At 37.6% G+C, this 19,676-nt stretch overlaps 1 pseudogene; it reads left to right on the forward strand.

The window, feature by feature from the left end:
- The first annotated feature begins 2,646 nt into the window (after positions 1 to 2,646).
- Positions 2,647 to 16,333, forward strand: LOC121959755 (annotated as a pseudogene).
- Positions 16,334 to 19,676: the final 3,343 nt, after the last annotated feature.

Raw genomic sequence — 19,676 nt, forward strand, 5'->3', positions numbered from 1 at the left:
CTGATTATACAATAAAACATAGTTATGAATAAAATATTCCATTTCTGCCAATGCATCCCCCTAAATCCTACACACTGGACCTTTAATCCACTTGGGGATTTAAAAAATGTGGATACTCAAAATATCAGATTTAAATATCATCATAATGAAGTATCATGCTCTCTAACTTGTACTGCAGGTATTCACTGTGTCAGGTCTCTGAAGTTTCACCAGATGGATATAATTTTGCTTTGGTTGATGAAAATCTCAAGTAATAATTGAAGAGAAACATTCATATGCCCCTTACACCTCCCTTTCTCAGTGAGGTGAATGTAGAACACAAAATACACACAATGCAAAAATAAAGGCAGCATCCTCATGAGAGAACACACTGTGGTCAGGAGAAATCTTCGATGAATAGCCTGATCTGTGGCCTAAATGAATCTGTATTTGAATAAATATGGTAATTGGGGTTATCATGGAGGTTGTTTTCTGCATAGTGCCAAAACAGCAAGCCCGTGTGATTTTAACTAACCTCTGAGATAAACCATCAAAGTTCTCTCCCCTGGCCATTCCAATCGCACTAATACGCTGAACGAAGCATGAGATGCGAACGTCTTAATTGCTGTGCGCAGAGATAATGATAACAGTTGCATTAGCCTGCATGAGCAAATGCAAGCACAGACAGATGCACTGGTGAATGGTTGAATGTTACATCAAGGTGAAAACACCTTTGAGTAAACACTTCCATGTGCTTTATTCCTGCTTTCTTCACAGATTAACACTGACAAGGTAATTTGATAACTGAAGGTTCAACACTAATTGTGTTAAATAAGACAAATTAGTAGCAAGGTCGAGCTCAATCTTCTTCACTGATAAAATGTATAAAATGGCTGGATTATTCGCTGTTGGGGCCTTATTGTCTCCCCACTTTCAGTCCTGTTTGTGTTTTTTGTCCTGTTGCCTCCAAACTACCATCAAGTGCAGATCACACAGAACGGTCCCAGGTTTACTGTGCACCAGTTAGCTTGTGGTAATGTCAACACAGCTATATTGAAGATGTGTGCTATGTCAGCACAACATAAACTTAACTGCAGTGATTTAGCATTGCACTTCTATAACACTGTTGGAGTCATGACGGATATGTTTTTTAAAAAGCATTTTTAAGTTTTTTAAATCCAAGCAAACCAATATATGACTTAACTACCAAAATGGCTCTGGTTCTTTAACTGGCTCTATTCTGGAATCTTTGAACCTTGGTGCTATCAAGCGGGTCAGCCCACATCTCCACCAGTTTTGTGTAAATCTATTTGAACTTAAGATGTGTCTTCACCAATCGGTGTTGCACAATGCACAACAGAAGTAGGTATTTGTAGCAAGATTGCAGATCTTGTTGATTACCTGCAACTTTATTCTGTTGTTACAGATATTTGTTTTTATCCCACCAAAAAAACAACTATCGATGAAAAGAAGACAACTACATGCAGGACTCCTTCATCTCTTTCCAACCTGTAAAATATGATCCGATGTGTCTTTTAAACATAAATTTAATACACACCAAGGGCTATAGTGGGGTGCTGATCACTGGCTTTAGATGTAATTATAGAAAACAAGTGTTGCAAACTATTGTGACTACTGCAGAGTCATTTGAATGGCAATTGCATTTAAAAGGCTAGATGTTAGTGGGTGCTAGCGGTTTTTGTTTGTTTGTTTATTTTTTGTGCGGTGGAAATAAGGCTTATGAGTCAGATCCACATCTCAATCCTTCACAGCTCCAACCTCTTATCCAAATATAGTGACTCATGTGACTCAAAAAAACAACATGGCAATGGCCAAAATGGCGAATTAAAGGCTTAAAAATGGGAGCACACAGACCAATAGTTGACATCACAGTAGCTATGTCCATTCTTGTCTATGTGCAAAACACACACACATCTTTCTTGTCCATTTAAAAAGAGCTGGTTTCTGCCTTACAAGGACACACAACACAATGAAATACTCTCCTTTAAACCAACTTAATGTCTTAACGTCGGCTCTTAACGTCGTTTGCTTGAGAGGAATTAGTTCATTTACAGTGAAACATCACACAATAGCTCTAACAGCTGCTTGAGCATGCCATCTATCAGTATCCATGGTGACAGATGTTTTCTACTTAGGGTGGAGAGTGTTGTGTGCATCTTAAAGTTTACCTGTTTGTTTATGCATCCCTCTGTAATATGGGGTGTGTGTGACTTGTGATGTGCTGGTGAAGAGGGATCGGTTTGGGAAATGGGCTTTTTCATCTCACGTCCCTCAGGATGAAGTCCTCAGTTTGATGAATGCATGCAATTATGTACTGAAAGACTTGTATTTTAATTGGGTATAATTTTAATGTAAAATAAAAAAACAATCATCAGTTAGCTTCTAGACTAAATGTGCAACTTTATGGCCTTATTTGCATATTTGGCTGTGCTGTAGAGAGAGAGATGCTGAGAGTAAGTCAGAGCACGAGTTCAGCAGCCCCAAAAAACTGTGAGGAGGAGATGGGTGGAAATGTGTTTAGGAGTGGCAGGCAGTCCAAAGGGAGGGATCCAATGGAGACTCCTAAAAGCTGATGCATGGCCACAGACTTACATTTGTTGTTAGACCACAGAGCCTACCTCAAGATAATCTTATAATAACTGCATCATGGGAATACGGAGAAACATTTGGGAGAAACTGGCAGGGACCTTTCAGATCCGACATGCCCTTCTCAGCCAGGCTTTGGCAGAGTGCCTGGGAGCTCTTATTTTGGTGGTGAGTAAAGACTATTTTGCATCCCTCCTGCAGCGTGCTGAGTGGATCATTTTGTTCGAGTGAACAGGGATTGTAAACTAAATTGCTAGATTGCTAGTCTTCACTCAAAATAAACAAATAAACTCAGTTTATAATCGAACATCAGATTATTGTGATTCAGTTTCATTTATGTGAATTAAATGGACTTTTGGTTATGCTTTAATAAGAATCTAAATTGGTTTGTTAGCATAACAATATGTACACCTCATTTTTTTGTTTCCTTTTGCCATTTATTTATTTTTTCCTTTGCTAGTTGATACTTAACACTTTAAAACCTGAGCACATTGGCTTGATTTCTTACAAAACTTGAAGAAATTAGTAAAAAGTACAAAAATTACATAATAATAATAATAATAATAATAATAATAATAATAATAATAATAATAATAATAATAATAATAATAATAATAATAATAATAATAATAATAATAATAATAATAATAATAATAATAATAATAATAATAATAATACATTTCAAAAATTAAATAATAATACAAACAATGATTAAACAAGTAAAAGACCTGGAAAAGTGCTTCAAAATATAATTACTATGTAACATAATCTACACAATGTGATTAGGATCATTTTAAATATACCTTTCCCTAGCATTTTTCTTTATTCTCTTTCCAGTTTTTCCCTAGCATTTTAAAAAGATTTTCCTACAAAATTAGGTTTTGTTCACAGTTTATTTCTTTTTAATTTGTGCCACAACGAAATAAAAATTGGCAGAATAAAATAGTTGAAATATTTAACTTTGTATGAAAAAAATAATGAAAGCCCTCTGAGGCCCCTCTAATCCCTGAAAGGCACAAAATGGTTGAGTCCGCCTCTGCACGAGGATTAATATTGAAGTACAGCTAAAACCAGGTCATGGTTTACCCGGGAAAGGGTTCCGAAAAAAGAAGAGACAGAAAGGAAAAGGACTTAACTTTGTAAAAATAACAAATAATCATACATTTAAAAAAATGCATGAGAATGACATGAAAGACAGGATGGACAGGGGCCCACAAAGACTGCTTATGTTTCGGAACCAGACCTCTGGTGCTACGCCCCTGCTGACAGCCTCCACATTACTCACTGTCTGACAGTGAGCATGTGTAACCTTTAGACAAGCAACCAACAATCCCCTCATCACCTACAGCATCTGTACATCCTGCACCCTTTTTTTTCTTGGATATCCATATAAGTCAACATGAAAATCAGAAGACATGGCTTTTTCCCACCAGATACTTCGGACCACGTAGAAATAGATTTAAAAAAGTGTTCTCCCAAACCTGTACACCACTCTAAAGCCCTCAGCAGACCAGCTAACCTCGGACACTCTGTGAGTAAATGTTCAATGAATCCTCCTGTGTAAGAACAGCCCCCATGGCTAGGATCCAGGTGTGTTTTGCTGTTCGTAGCTATTTGCTCCATATTCTATCCTCCAATCGAGGTCAGCTTATATATAGTGCAGCGTATAGCATAGAGATGTAAAAAAAAAAAAATGAAAATGAAAATGAAAAGCATTACTGCTGAATATGTCTGAGATCTTGTCAAAAATCTATAAAATTGTACATTATGAAATTACTTGTGTGATCCAACCAATCACTGAACCCGACCGACAATTAAAGATGCAAGACGGTGAGAAAAGCACAACATACTAAACGGTTAACAGGTTGCATAGATCTCACTAAGAACACCTCCTGGACCCTTCTGGCAGCTTCAACATGAGGAAAGAGAAAAAAGATCTTTTGAAAATGCCCCCAAGGGATTCAGTCTCCTTCTTGCCTCGGCCTTTCTTGGTGAGGGTGCCAACGTGTCTGGCAAGAGTTTAGTTGTTTGATGAGAAAGCGGTTAATAATTTGTTTTTTTGTGAGGTCCTCCTCCAGGTGTCTTCTTTTAGACTGATTTGATGTTCAAAGGCAACTCTTACAGTAGTGCTAAAAGGTAAAGAACGTTTAACTGCTGCTCTCTTCTCATTAAAATTGCTGCTTTCTTAGATGTCTACGAAGGAAAAAATTATTTTGACTAGATTCATGCAAGACCAGAGCTCCTACAGCTTAAAACCAGGTAGATTTAAGACTTTTTAAGACTTCTTTTTAATGTCACTCAGAATCAAATATATTTTCTAATAACCAAAATTGAAGTACAATTTTATTTTGCCTAAATGTTTATTGCAATATAAAACATGACTTTTTTTGTCCTGCCCCTTTTAAGAGTGAAACACATCAAAGACAGTGAACATTTTACATTTTCATAAACGAATCTATTTGATTTATCAAAAGAAGTGGAACATTTTTTATGTTTCTGGACGGTTATATTGCCAATTCCACTGCTAGGATTCCCATCATGAGGATTTTAAGAAAAGGAAATTATTTAATTATTTGACAAAAATAGATGTTACCAATTTATTTGAGATTTCACGATGCAATGTCAGAAAAAAAATATTCATAAAATCATATTTCTTTTTTGTCTGAGCACATTTAAGACTTTAGAAATATTCATTTAAGTCAGTTTAATACCAATTAAGGCCTTATTTTTAAATTTATGAAGTCGATGTCTCGTTAAACTCCTGCATTAGCTATGTCTTTCTCTATTTCAACCTTACACACACTTCACATCAATTTATATCCATATGTTTGCTAATGATAGCAGGCAGTGTCTGTAGTCCCCTGTTTCAACACACTAGGAAGTCAAAACATTCTTTCAAATTAAAACGAAAGGGTTTTTTTAGCTGCTGCAAAACAACCTGGACTCCCTGTTTCTCATGGTAACCCACTGTCAACACAAATATCAGGAGAGGGCACCGGCGGTGAAACGGCAGGCCATTTGTTATTCTGCTTCCCAGCTGTGCCTGATCTGTTAATTCCAGGAGACCTTTCACTCTGCTGGCAGTCCAGTCCCCTCGGTGGTCACAGCTGGCCCTCCGCAGAGGAAGGCTCTGCAGGTGGACTCAGATTGTTGTCCGCATCAATAGTCCCACACAAAGCCTGACCGCAACACGCTCCTGACCTCCGAGGTCAGAGAGACACACCCTGGGTGCAACGAAAAGCAAGATCCAGCAAGATACCTGACTCGAGGTCAGGCCACTGCGGGTCTTTATTATTCTCTTTGAAGTTTTTTGACTACTGTCTGTCTATGAAAATAACCTTGTCTCACAGTTTGTCTTTTTCAATTTTACTGCATATCTGTGGTTGGACCACAAAAAAAAAAAAGTGCACAGCTAGGAAATGTTGAAAAGACATAAAAAGGTGTTCAGTAAATAAATCCAGACTGTCCATCTGAAGTTTTGCCTCCTCCACTATCCAGATGTGTGGCTGTGGTGCAGTAGCACAGCGGGTGCTAAGCAGAGGCTCCCACGGCACGTTCCTCAGCGACAACTTTGCTTTTGGTTTTTCTGTAACATTGGGCCTCCTTGTGTGCGGGCAGATCTCAGGTAAGGACATACTGTCACTGTCTCTCAAACTGTAAAGGTCCTTAAAAAACATCTCAACCCCAAGACCTACTTAACAGCTTTTAAAATATTAAAATAGATAAATAAATAATAAAAGCCCTTCCCATATAGACACTTGTCCCAAATATAAGTCTACTGAGTTCAATGATTTGAGCAAATAATAGCCAGAGCTATAAATTGAAGTTTAAAAGTACCTATTGTTTTAGCACCTCACTTCAGTGATAATTGTACATGTGACTGAGGTGATGACACGTCTCAGAAATCCAGTACAGACAATGACACATTAAATGTGTTTGGTCTCAGACACTTCAGCTGTAAAACATGGTTAAGTAAAAATATATCCATATCTGAGATTGTGTTGGCAGTATTTTTCATGCAACATTACTCCTCTCAAATCCCAAATAAGTCTGTTAGCATTTTTCTTACTTGAGTTTTACTTTACTTTTCGGCACATAAAAGAAAGTATATTTTTGTGCTTACATAGCCCATAAAACCATATAAAACATGAAATATTTCTTGATATGCTTTGTGATTAATTATGTGTTTTGTCATCTTTGCTAAAGGAGACCTATACTGCTTTTTCTTATTTTTGTAATATATATAATGGAATAATTTTAAATGCCCATATTTAAAGGTATTGTAGATCTTGAATTTTTTTCTTTAAAGGCTAGGAGAAAATGTTCAGAAAAATATCATTTTTATTTTTAGAATTTTAGTTTTTATGTTACAGAATTATTGTAGTTTTTAAGCATTTCTCTCAGGTATTTTCATTGTTTCCTTATGTTTTGTTGTTGTTTTTTACCCTGATTTTTTCTTTCTTTTTTGCTATTTTTCAGATCGTTTTCTTGTAACGTTCTATTGATTTCTTGCTAATTTTGGTCATTTATTTCTAAATTGCTCATTCCCCTCTTCCCATGTTTCTGAAAGAAATTGAGCCAATTTGCTCAGGTTTTAAAGGGTCAGAGAGACAGGCGCAAAATGGGCTGTAATTACACAGTATGAGGCAAATGAAGTGTTTTTTGAACACTGAAGCATGTACATATGATCTAATAAAACCCAAAATACAAATATGAACCTGAAAACGAGCATAATAGACTCTTTTTAAATGTGCAAGTCCAGTTTGTTGCAGAAATCTATCACCTCATATAATTTAATGAGGTTAGAAGAAAAGAAAACAGTAATCTTTTGTATCTATTCATACATACAGCAGCAACAACAACGAGACAGGAAAGCCAATGTCGACAAAGGGTGTTTTTTGTAAAATGGAGGAAACCTTTTTATCATCATGAAAATCACACACAGTTAAGCTACAGTCATTTGCATCACCGTCATGAAGTACCTGTCATTCAATGAGTGTTTCCGCAAGACTCAGCTTTTTTTCCTCCAACTTCCATCATAACAGGGAGTCATTATTATTGATGGCTTGACAGACACTAAATATCAGCAAAGGGTAAACTGGCAGTTATCTGAAGTGCAGTATTTACCACACTGATGTGTTTTGCCAGACGAATGACAGCTCGAGGCGGCAGGGGGAGCAGGATGCAGTGGACAGAGGAATGCAAAGTTTAATAGACACACACAGAAGGAGGGGGGCGCTTACCCCTGAACTCAAAAACTATGTGGTCTGTAATTGAAAGGAAAGTGAGGGAGTCAATTCTCAATCCCAGTATCCTCTGTCAAAAGCAGCGGCACTACAAAGGCTTCTGCAGTTCACTCATACTCACTTCTTCAATGCCTTTATAATGAGGCTGTCCCCCCCTCTCACACACGTTGCAGCTGAGGAAATAAGCTCTTATAATTAGATAGCTCCTACCCTGACACGATTAAGGTGTGAATAGAAGCGAGGCGCCCACACGAGTGTGCCATCAGAGCAGTTATTTCCCCCTTCAAGGTTAGAAAAAAAAAGATACTTTTCTGAATCTTTTCATCCCTCCAATTTAATTTGTGTTGCTGGGACCTTCTATCCCAACAAGACTTTACTGAGACCACAATTACTGAATAGACAGTGGACTTACAACTCTCCTCTGTCTCACTGAGAGAAGAGGTGGGAAAAAAAACAGCCTCCATGTGTTTTGTTTTCCCAGGTGTGACTCAATCTGATCTTAGATATAAAAATAAACCAAAGTCTCTATATTTCTCTCATCTTTAGGTGGTCACCTGAACCCAGCTGTGACACTCTCGCTGTGTTTACTTGGGAGGGAGCCTTGGAGGAAGTTCCCCTTGTTCTTTGTCTTCCAGACTCTCGGAGCCTTTCTGGGTGCAGCCATTGTATTTGGCATGTATTTTGGTATGTGAAATGGAAAAGGAATATTCAAAGTAAGCCTTTGAAACCTGAGCAAATTGGCTGGATGTCATATATATATATATATATATATATATATATATATATATATATATATAATATATATATATATATATATATATATATATATATATAAATAATTGTATTTATTTATTTAATTTCATGATGGACAAAACAATTAGAATAAATATAATAAAATAAAATTATTAGAATAATTTCTACATTCTTCCACCAGACGCATTATGGGACTTTAGCCACGGGAAGCTGATCGTGGTGGGGGAGAATGCCACAGCTGGGGTTTTTGCCACGTATCCATCCAAACATCTCAGCCTGCTGAATGGATTCTTTGATCAGGTAAGAGTGACTTGATTTCTTGAGTATTTCACTCTACTCATTGAAAATGGTTAACTCAGCACGTGCCCTCTCACAGGCCATAGGCTACTGTACACTCCAGCTGAAGCACTGTGACACATTAATCATTCTCCATTAGCTCTTAGCCATCGTTTGATCGTCTAGGAAACAGCCTCAATTTCACATGGTAAAGTAAAAAAGAACACTTGAGGTGACAGTGACACATGTTCGCTGGAGTTTCTACTGCAGTACTGGCTCAAATAAAAGTCTCCGAAGAGACAGATGATTGAAAAACATCGCTGAGTTATGTCCACGATGTAGCTCCAAATTCCTCCTTGCTCAGAAGTATTGCATGAAAAATCTGGCTCTCCTGTAACAGCCTAATAACCAATCACATCACATCGGCTCCTCTCATCCTCTTTAACCTTTTAAAAGCAGCAGACGGTGTAATGAGCAGGACAGTGTCACTATTCATTTGATCTGATTGTCTAAACCTGGGATCTGTGTGGAACAGCTTGTAAGTGTGTAGAAAAGGAAGGTCAATTAGATCCCGCTCTGTCGGAAGACTCAAATAATTAATGAAGGTGCTCTGCGCGTAAAATTACGCGCTGTGCATCAAAAATCTGGACACTGCAGATGCAACACACAGAATGCTGCTGCTGATGACAACAACATGTGTTTATCTCAAAAAGAGCTTTACATTCCTACAACAGCTCTGAGTGACAGTTTTGGAGAGGTCTGAGTAATTGCGGGGTCGTCTGAGCAGACGGAAACACAAGTGAACATAATCTATTAAGAACACGCAAGGAGTTTTTGCCTCCATAGTTTGCACATATTATGCATGCTCGACAAAACAGCTGAGACCATTAACATTAACAGCTGTACGCTAGCCAAACCCACAGATGGACAAAGTAATAATGATAATAATCAAATTTATATAGCACCTTTAAAAACAGAGTTTACAAAGTCCTTTGACAAACACAGCAGAAATGGGATACATAGATGGCGACACAACAACAGAACGCCAAACAGTCCTATTGACCACAAGCAAGCAGAAAATAGGGTAGAGTTAGGATGAAATTAGAAGACAAATAATGCAAGATGCAGGACATATGAATGAATGAATGAATGAAGGCTTTATTTCGAACATGCGAGAATAAAACAAAAAGCAAAAACAAACTAAAACTGCCAAAGAATCAAACACATCATTTTTCTCAACATGTACGAAAATGAGCAGGAAGAAACATAAGCTTATTAAATCCTGCCCCTGTAGATAAAAAATAATACAAAGACGTAAACCAAAAACAACAACAGGAACAATAAATGCAATAAAACCACAAACACTAGGAAGTATAAGAGATAAAACATAAATTAAAGAGGTAAAACAGATAGAAATACAAACACAAAATAAAAGGATGACATCGCATAAAAGCAAATCTTAAATTGGGTTTAAATCAGTGACTTACAAGAAGTCACTGATTCTGCCAGCCTTATCTACACATAAAGTGTCTCTACTTCTTCCTACAGTACAGAAATAAAGCCATAACAACCCAGATACAGTGGCCCTAGTATTGCTCTAGTGACATTGGCATTAGATAGCAAAGATGGGCCCCAGTGCAGGCTATTATGAGGGGTCCTAGCACTCCTTAATTATGAAGCACACACATATGCACATGCTTAGAAATGTAATTGGGCATATATATATATATATATATATATATATATATATATATATATATACAGTAAAAACCATGTGTTGGATTTTACAGTGGGAATGTGTTACATCTGCCTGTGTATTTGAGGTCACAGAGAAAGTGATCAAAGCATGGATAGTGCTGTGACAGTCAAACATCACAAACGTGACAACAAGCACCTGAGAGCATAACAGATGTCCATTTCACTGCCTGCTGAAAAGACCGCTGACTTTTTTTCAGGCATTTTTAGTACAACAACCTCACAACAACTGTGCTCCTCCACATAAACGCAAAACATCCTGGTTAATAAGAGCGCTGCAATACTTATCAACAAACAACCCCATGTCCCGAAAACTGACCAGCAACAGCGGCACGCGCACACAAGCCAAAGTACACAAAAGTCCACACACACAATGCAACAGGTGCTCGCGACCTGACTCCAAATTCTAACTGTTGAAACAGGGGCACAGCAGCCCAACACATACCCCAAATCCCCTTAAAAAACACTTGTACTCACCGATATGAGGGCTTCTGTTTCTGACTGGTTTAGTCCTGCAACCGAAAATATGTAAATATGACGGTTATCTAATGCTAGGGACAGCTAGCATCCATTAGGCTATTAATTAGCTTCATAGGCTGGCTATCCACATGGAAGAGACATTAATTTCACAGCAGCCTACATCTTAGCCTAAATAATACATGTACGCCTTGTGTTAAAATTTAAATTTAACACATTAACCAAACTTTACCATTTTTTAGACCAGTGTTATCTAGCTTACTGCTAACATTAGCTTACCTGCTGCATGTTAATTGACACACACCAGATGGCAGCAGGGGGGGCTTGTTCACGCGCTGGCAAATCTTTGTAAAAAATAAAAATAAAAAGTCCAATTCAGGGAGCTCTGCAACCTCCCCCCCCTTTCTTGAAACCCCTTTGCGCCAATGTCCTGTCTGTTTGCTGGGCTTGCCTTGGCGTGCTCAGTGCGACAATGTTGCGCTTCACAGGGCCAGAGTCTTGTTATCTTGCCACGAGATCAAAAAGAGACTTCAGATTGGACAATAACATACACTCATTACCCAGCATTCATCATTTCATCTGTATTGATAGAAACAGCAAATTAAATAACAAAATATTCATTAGATTGAATGGTTTTAATAGTTTGTTTATAGTATTTAAAAATAAGCCTATAAATTTGTTATAATTCGATTCTAACTTTCATTATTTGAACACCATGATAGAGATGGGTTTACACATTTGAGGGGATATATATATCGAAAGTCAAATTATATATAAGTATGTAGTAATTGTGTAAATTACAAGTATATTAGAACATTTTTAAAATATCATGATCGATATTATTATCAGTTTTACTTACTAAATTTTGTCTTTGCAATTGGTTTGTTACAATAATAAGTCTGTTCTGCAAGGGTACTGCCTGCACTTTCTATACAATGTGCACTCCTGACTGGTGATGTCTTTTGGAGCCAGTCTGTACAATAGTGATCTCAGTGGTATCATGTTCCAGCTTAAACACTCATCCGACCAAACACAAGCATCCTGATGGGCACACACATATAATCATGACGTCACACCCATCTTTTAATTCCATCAATTAAAAAATCAAAACCAAACTTATCAGAAAAAAAAATTGAACAAACTTCAGGGTGATATGAACTTCCTAAATGACAAAAAAAAAAAAAAAAATTGGGGAAAAATTTTATTGAGTTGATAGTTTGGTGCATGATTCACCCAGCTTATTCACACTTCAAAGTAGTCACATACTGCCACTTGGTCGCTGATTTTGGTGTCAGACATCAACCCCAAAAGCCACTTTTTGCAGCAGTATGATATGCCGACGTTTTTTCCTTTAAAAATTGACAAATAAATCTAAAGTTGTTGTTGACTAAACCCAGCCACTGTCATGCAGAGCAGGTAGACCCAAATGCAGAAGACAGCAGGCAACAGGAACCCAAAAAGATCACACTTTATTGCAAGGACACAGTAACAGAACATCACGCAAACAAATCAAGGATCCAGCAAAGACTGATACAAACTAGACTGACAAGGCGATGAAGTGCAGGTGGAGAAAAAGGGCAGAGAAGCTCAGATGAGTGGAATGAGGTGATGAGGCAAAATAACAGTCAGGGAGCTGATTGGCTGGGAGAATCTGAGGAGCAGGAAGGACCAGAGCCAAGTGCTCTAGGAGGGATTAACAGGACTGATGCAGGACAGGTGTGACAGACAACAGGTGGGAAACAGACGAAGGCAGGAAGTAACATAAAATGTGACACATGAGGAGATAACCTTCAAAATAAATCAGGAAACAGACTGACCATGATACATACGTGAAACAAGAAGAAAGACAAAAAAAATTGCATGCATGCACATTTACTTAAGTAATGTATTTAAATACAAATTTGAGGTATTTGTGCTTTGCTTGTGTATTTTTTTCATGTCACTTTATACTGTTACTCCCCTACTTTTCAGAGGAAACTGTTGCACTTTTTATTTAACTACATTTACTTTACAGCTTTAGTTACTTAACAGATGAAGTTTTTTTTTGATAAAAAATACGAGTTCATTAAATATATTTTGTTATAAAATAATTTATAAATAAATTTAATTACCAAACAGTTTATACAAGAAAAGCTGCTATAATTAATTGATTAATGAATCAGCTGATTGACACAACAATAAATGCCTAAATATTTTGATAAATATTTAAGTAATTTTCGTGTCTTTATTATTATTTTTAGCTTTAGGGGTGGTTTGTTTTCTTCCTTTTTTTAATACTTTCCAGTTTTGTGGTGTTTTTGTCTTTTTTTCTAATTTCAGTTTTATGGGACTTTCTTTCTTTTTGTTAAATAGTTTTGAGTTTTGGGGATTTTTTTTCTACTTTTTTTGATAATTTTGAGTTTTGGGGGTGTTTTTTCTATTGTTTTTAAATAACAGATTTTTTTGAATTGGGTACAAGTAAAAGTTTTCAATGCCAGACTTTCACTTGTAACAGAGTATTTTTACAGTGCAGTTTTACTAAATAATACTTCTTCCACCACTGTTTTTGACTATTCCAAATTCTATAATATTACATTTCTGGTATTGTACACTAATATATTTTACATTACTTTTACACTCACTAAACAGGTTCTTTGTTCCTGCTGACAGTGTTATATCAACTAAACGAGAAGTGCTGCCCCTGTTGGCCACGGTGGCCACTAGCCAGCGCCGTTGCTGCTGCAGTACACATATAGATCCTGACAGGTCACAGCATGTGGATTAATCCATACTATATCTGCTGTGTGCATATACTGTGAAACCGATTGTTCTCAAGACCAGACCTGTAGTGTGTCAACCATGTGAAACAAAGAAAACACCCTATGTTCATCTACGCACTCCATGTGGTGCTCCAGCTATCCACTGATGTCAGAGTACATCAGTGCAAATTCTATGATCTGCTCTTTTCTGATGAAAACGTGGACCTCGTCGCTAGATTTCAAATTTATTTTCTTCGTGAGAGAAGTTTCCACTTCGACAGCTTGTCAACACCTTCAGAGCAAATCCATTGTGAATATAACAACTTCTTAAAGGTGATTAAAACATTCCTCCCAGGAATCACAAGGCAAACTATTTGACAAAATTGAGATTTTTGTGATTAAAAAAAATATCAAGAAGCTGTTACAGATTGATTAAAAGACTCTTGATTGTTCATGCATCAGCAGCACTAATTTTTATGATTAATTAAAGTAATTAAGTCAGAGAAGTCAAGTTTTTTGCTTTAACTTATCATTATGAAGTAAATACTGATTTTGCACAATGTAATGGCCATAGAATAATGACGCCATCAGCATTTAGATTGTTTCCTCATGAGTCTCGCTTTCACTATGCTATTCTGTCTGCCCTCAGGCTCAATTTGCTACGAAAATAAAGATTTGATTTACGGCGCAAAGGAAGTGCATCAATCATTGTGTAACCAAAGCAGGAGAAGGATAGCACTTTTGTTGTCCCTGGTAGCTACTGGTACCCATCCCCAGAAAACAGAACACAATCTGGTTGTTGTCAGCAGTAATACCACTTGGAGATACTGTGGGGTTTGAAAAGTTGTCTGTTTCCACATTAAACAAACACATCACTCTCCCTGTACCATCTTCAGGTTATTGGAATGGCAGCACTAATCGTGTGCATCCTGGCCATAGTTGATCCTCACAACAATCCAGTTCCAAAAGGTCTGGAGCCCTTCACTGTCGGCTTTGTGGTGCTGGTCATCGGACTGTCAGTGGGCTTCAACTGTGGCTATGCCGTCAACCCGGCCAGGGACCTGGGGCATCTTCACGGCTCTTGCAGGCTGGGGACGAGAGGTGTTCACGTAAGTACAGAACTATTTTGGATTACTTAAAACCAGTACGCCATGTTTAATTGTTGAGAACACTAACATCACCAATACAGAAGGTGGCACAGGAGATTAGATAAAGACTGGATGTTAGATTATTGTTTGCCACCCATCTTAGTTACTAGAGCCACTAAATTTGAATTTCCTCAAAGTGGAAGAAGTCCAGACAGAGCTGAGACAGGCATCACAAGCAGTAACCACTGTGGCTGGTTGAGACACCTGTCAGTCAAGCAAACACACACCAAAACACACTCATGCTAAACATCTCTCTATAGCAAAAATGTCAAAGTGTAGTCAGATTTGTGTACATGCACATTGCAAGTGGACGCGACAGGCCGCAAGTGCATCATATCAACGCCAGCGGTTCTCTACAGGCGCATTTTCATCTAATGCCATCCAGCCACATTCCAGTTAGACGTGGAAGGTGGCTTTTGGCGTCAAGCTCACATGCCAAAAGCACAGAGCGGTGCTATTTGACGAGGTCCGAGTGAGAGCAGGCTTAAAGTTCCTATATAGGGCTGATGTGGATAGGTCCAACAAACCCCACACTTTCACCTAGGAGCTTGCTGTTTGCTTCCCATTTGAATGTTGAGCCAAAACATAATTTTTTTTTCTGAACCTAACCACATGCTTTTGTTGCACAAGAAAATAAACGAAAATACAAAGCGTTTTGAAAAAGTTTTGAGTTCATTTTAAAAAAAGACTCTATGCATCAATGCAGAAACTGTACATTTCCTGTGAAGACAGAGGTGTATTTTGAAAAGATGCAATGCATTTAACAGTTATAAATTGACACACTGTTTCCAAACATTGTCAGCAGACACAGGAGGATACCAAGATGTCACATGTAGACATTAACAGCACTGAGCAGGCAGCAATATTTGATAAATTGGGATTAGAATGTGTTGCTGGTTTGTAATGCAAGGTCCTGCTATAGCCACAGAAGACTTTATACAATTTATACAAAAGACTGAACGGTACTCATAGTGACGAGCAAACTGAACTTTATGTGTTTCTTCAAACATTTTAAAATTAGAATGTCTTAACAAGGCTCACAAGCTCTTTGACCCATAACACTGCATGTAACTTCTATTATGCATTCATACTTTATTTAGGCTCAGTACAGTGGATTAATTGAACCAAAAATTTCAAATGACAACATGCATTACAATATTTCCATTTATTCTCTTCTAGAGCAAACACCTACTGGTTCTTTGTGCCCATCTGTGCTCCCTTCTTGGGTGCAGTGGTGGGTGTGCTGATGTACCAGCTAATGACTGGATATCATTTAGAAGGAGAAGTGCGAGAGAAACAGAAGGAGGAGGAAAGTTTCAAACTTTCCAACACGACAACTGAAGAAGATGCATGAGCACAGTTGAATTCATTTGCACTTTTATGTCACAGTAGATAACATTCTTACTTACAGCTATATCTTTTGCTCTTTACGAAAACTCTTTTGTTTGCATAGTTGAACACATTTCAATAATACTCAAAGATTTTTGTTGAAATGCACATCTGTTAAGCCCATTTACATGCACAGCTGCATGTAAACATGAATATTAGTGGATTTTTCATTTTCTTTAGCCATGTGAACAGCTTTGTAGGATTTTTTTTTTCACTATAAGGGCAAAAGGTATTTTGTGTATGTAAACTTTCTCAAGTGGTCGTCAAAAACAAGTGCAAATGTAAAAAAAAAAAGTCACACAGGCTACACACTTTGGATCTCTAGAGACTGAGATCAAAAACATACCTGCAATTACTGCTTATTGCCATTGTCTCACCAAAGACAACAAAAGTGAGATCTTTGAGATGTTCATTTTAACTAACAGCGCTTTTCAGACAGCATAAGCCATAAAGCAATAATCATAAAGACATCTGCTCTCATGTCATCACAGACAGGAACAGTTTCTCAGGTAATGATGGCACATGCCTCCTGAATCTTTTTTTTTTTTAACCAAACGCCACTCAGCTCTTTCATTTCTGCTTGAAGCACAAAACTACTCCTCTCATGCTGCGCGTCTGACAAAACAAATATATCAGCCAAAAGAAAAAAAAAACGAACAAAAGGCAGTTTGAGTTGAAGAGGTATTTGATGGGTGTCTCGTTCATTTCTGTTTGGGAGAGACCTTCAAATCGCCATCAAATCAAAAACATTCACTCTTTTCTTTTACAAGTTCTTTCATTTGTGAAAACTGTGTTGGATGCCACAACTGCAAAACTCTTGAGCTCAAGAGACGCATTCTCTTCTTAGCACCACCCTAACACAGAAACATCTCATAAACCAATACAAAAGTCAGATTTGAGTCACACTTGTTAAACTTCACTGAAGCGCGTCCCCAGCACTTTTAACATCTTGTTGCAAGTGTTTCCTGATGTTTGCCTATTAAAGAAATTATCTGTGGATTGTGTGGATCTGTGTGATCTTGTTTATTACTATGGGTTGCAATGAGCTTTAGGAATATTCACTTGTGCATTTTTTTTTTTACATTTACAACTTTTTTACCGGCCCTCTGCTGTGCTAAATCTACAATCACAACCTAAAGGATCTTAAAGGTATACACACTTATTGCAAGGGACATATGGTATAATGATTTACTGCAGGCTATATACTGTGTTTTCTTCAATATGTCATGACAAGAGATGAATATGCGCAACAAGTGGCATGAACAAGCTTAAAATCTACAAATTCACATTTTAATTACCTAATATACTTTGAAGGATTCATATAAGTTAAAACATTTTCCTTGACATATTCATACATCTTTAGACTCTAAATGGAATGAAATCAACTATTCCTTTAATAGCACAGGAGACCCTTAGCGTTTATTTTTTATATGGACATTTGATTCAAAATAATAAAAAATCATTTGAATCACCTTTAATAAGACCAATCAATGGATTCTTGGCTATTATTATAGGAAAAACTATTTTTATACCTTGATTTTTCACAATTTTTTCTTAGATTTTTGGATGCCAAGAGTAGTTTTAACCCTTGCATAATGTTCAGGTCAAATATGACCTGTTTTGGGGCACCCAGTAGCTCAGTCTGTAGAGCAGGCACCCCATGTACAGAAGCTGTGTCCTCGCCGCAGCGGCTGCAGTTTCAACTCTGACCTCAGCCCTTTGCTGCATGTCGTCCCCTCTCTCTCCTCCTTTCACACTTACTCTGTCCTATCCTTTAAAGGCTAATAAAACTGCAAAAAATCTTTTTTTTTAAAAAAAAAGAAAGCCCTGTTTTGACATTTGAGAGCAATAAAAATACGCTAAAAGACATTATTTTTCCCTGAAATTTGATGACTTTTCTGAAAGTGAGCCAAAAATGTGCTTTCATTCTATGGTACAGACACTTATTATGGGGGGATTTTTGGTGCAGGTCAATGCTGTGAAGGTATAGAATATTTACAGTGTGTAAGGGTTTTAAACCACACAAGCATGTGGCCTTGGCTTTATCTGCGTGCACAGATTTCAAGATGACCTAATCTCACTTCCTTTGAGAGAGTTCCATCCAGGACAACTGGTACTTATGGGAACTCTGCTCTGCTGTCACCATTTACCACATCCTGCCATGGATGCCAAGTGCTGTCTATGGGGGATTTCATTAATCTATGTGTAGAAAATTTCCGATTTTGGTGCCCTTTTGTGGTAGCATCATAAAGGACACCGTGGCAGAAAGCAATGCATCGCCACTTCCCGACAGAGACACTGAGAATGAAAGTTTGGAACACACAGACTGTATTTATTTTCAGCAGATATTCGTACATATTTTTCCAGAACAATTTGCAAGTAGCTATGATCAAAAACTTTGATTTGGAAGAGCTCTTCCAAAACTAATTGCGTCCCTTGTTTCCCAGCATGCTCTTGGTACACAAAGGTTGCGTTCCCTCTTCTGCAAGCACCCACTTGCACCCACTTGTGGGCTATTTATGGGCCTTATTTAGGATTTGTTTCAGCCGGCTCCCCATGATGTCATCACAACAGATGGTTTGAAATTGACATAAGATGATCAGCGACTATTAATCTGTGTTCAGTCGGTTCTGTCCAACGGATGAGTGTATCATTACCCCAATTAGGCAAGGCAAAAAGAAAAAGAAAATAAAAAGATTGGTATATTTTCAAGTGGAAAGCTAGAAATAGTTATTTATTGGTGTAGTTGGTGAAGAGAAGCTTGCCTCAGAGACTCGCTGGCATGCAAATAGTGACATTTGCTGCATTATAAATGCCCTCCAAACTCTTAATATGCCCCTTTTGGTTTTTAGTGCCTCAGGTGGTTATCACTGTTAGAAATTCGATCTTGGTTTGAAAGGGCACTAAGGGCAAAAAAAGGTCATTGATATTTGCTCAAAATAACGCTCCAAACACGTTACGCAACAAAAGCACACACATTACACACATATAAATCAGAAGTTCAACAGATGACAATGCATGTTCAATTACCTTTATCTGAGAAGCATATTCTGCATCAAAATATCAGTAATGACATTTTTGGAGTCTGGGAAATAATATCAATACGTCAGATCTTACAAAGGCTTTAACTTCAGAGACGGCTGTTTGACATTTAGAGTCCCTCTTTGGCATGACCTTTGCAGCAGTTCACCAAACATATCTATTGTCAATCTAACCATTTGCCTCTGAAATTCTAATTTACCTTCCCATGCGGGGGAGAAGCGGAGTAAGCAACAGGATTTTGCTTTTATAGATGTCACCATCGAACA

This window comes from Plectropomus leopardus, chromosome 20 (genome assembly GCF_008729295.1).
Source record: "Plectropomus leopardus isolate mb chromosome 20, YSFRI_Pleo_2.0, whole genome shotgun sequence".
Classification (NCBI taxonomy): domain Eukaryota; kingdom Metazoa; phylum Chordata; class Actinopteri; order Perciformes; family Serranidae; genus Plectropomus; species Plectropomus leopardus.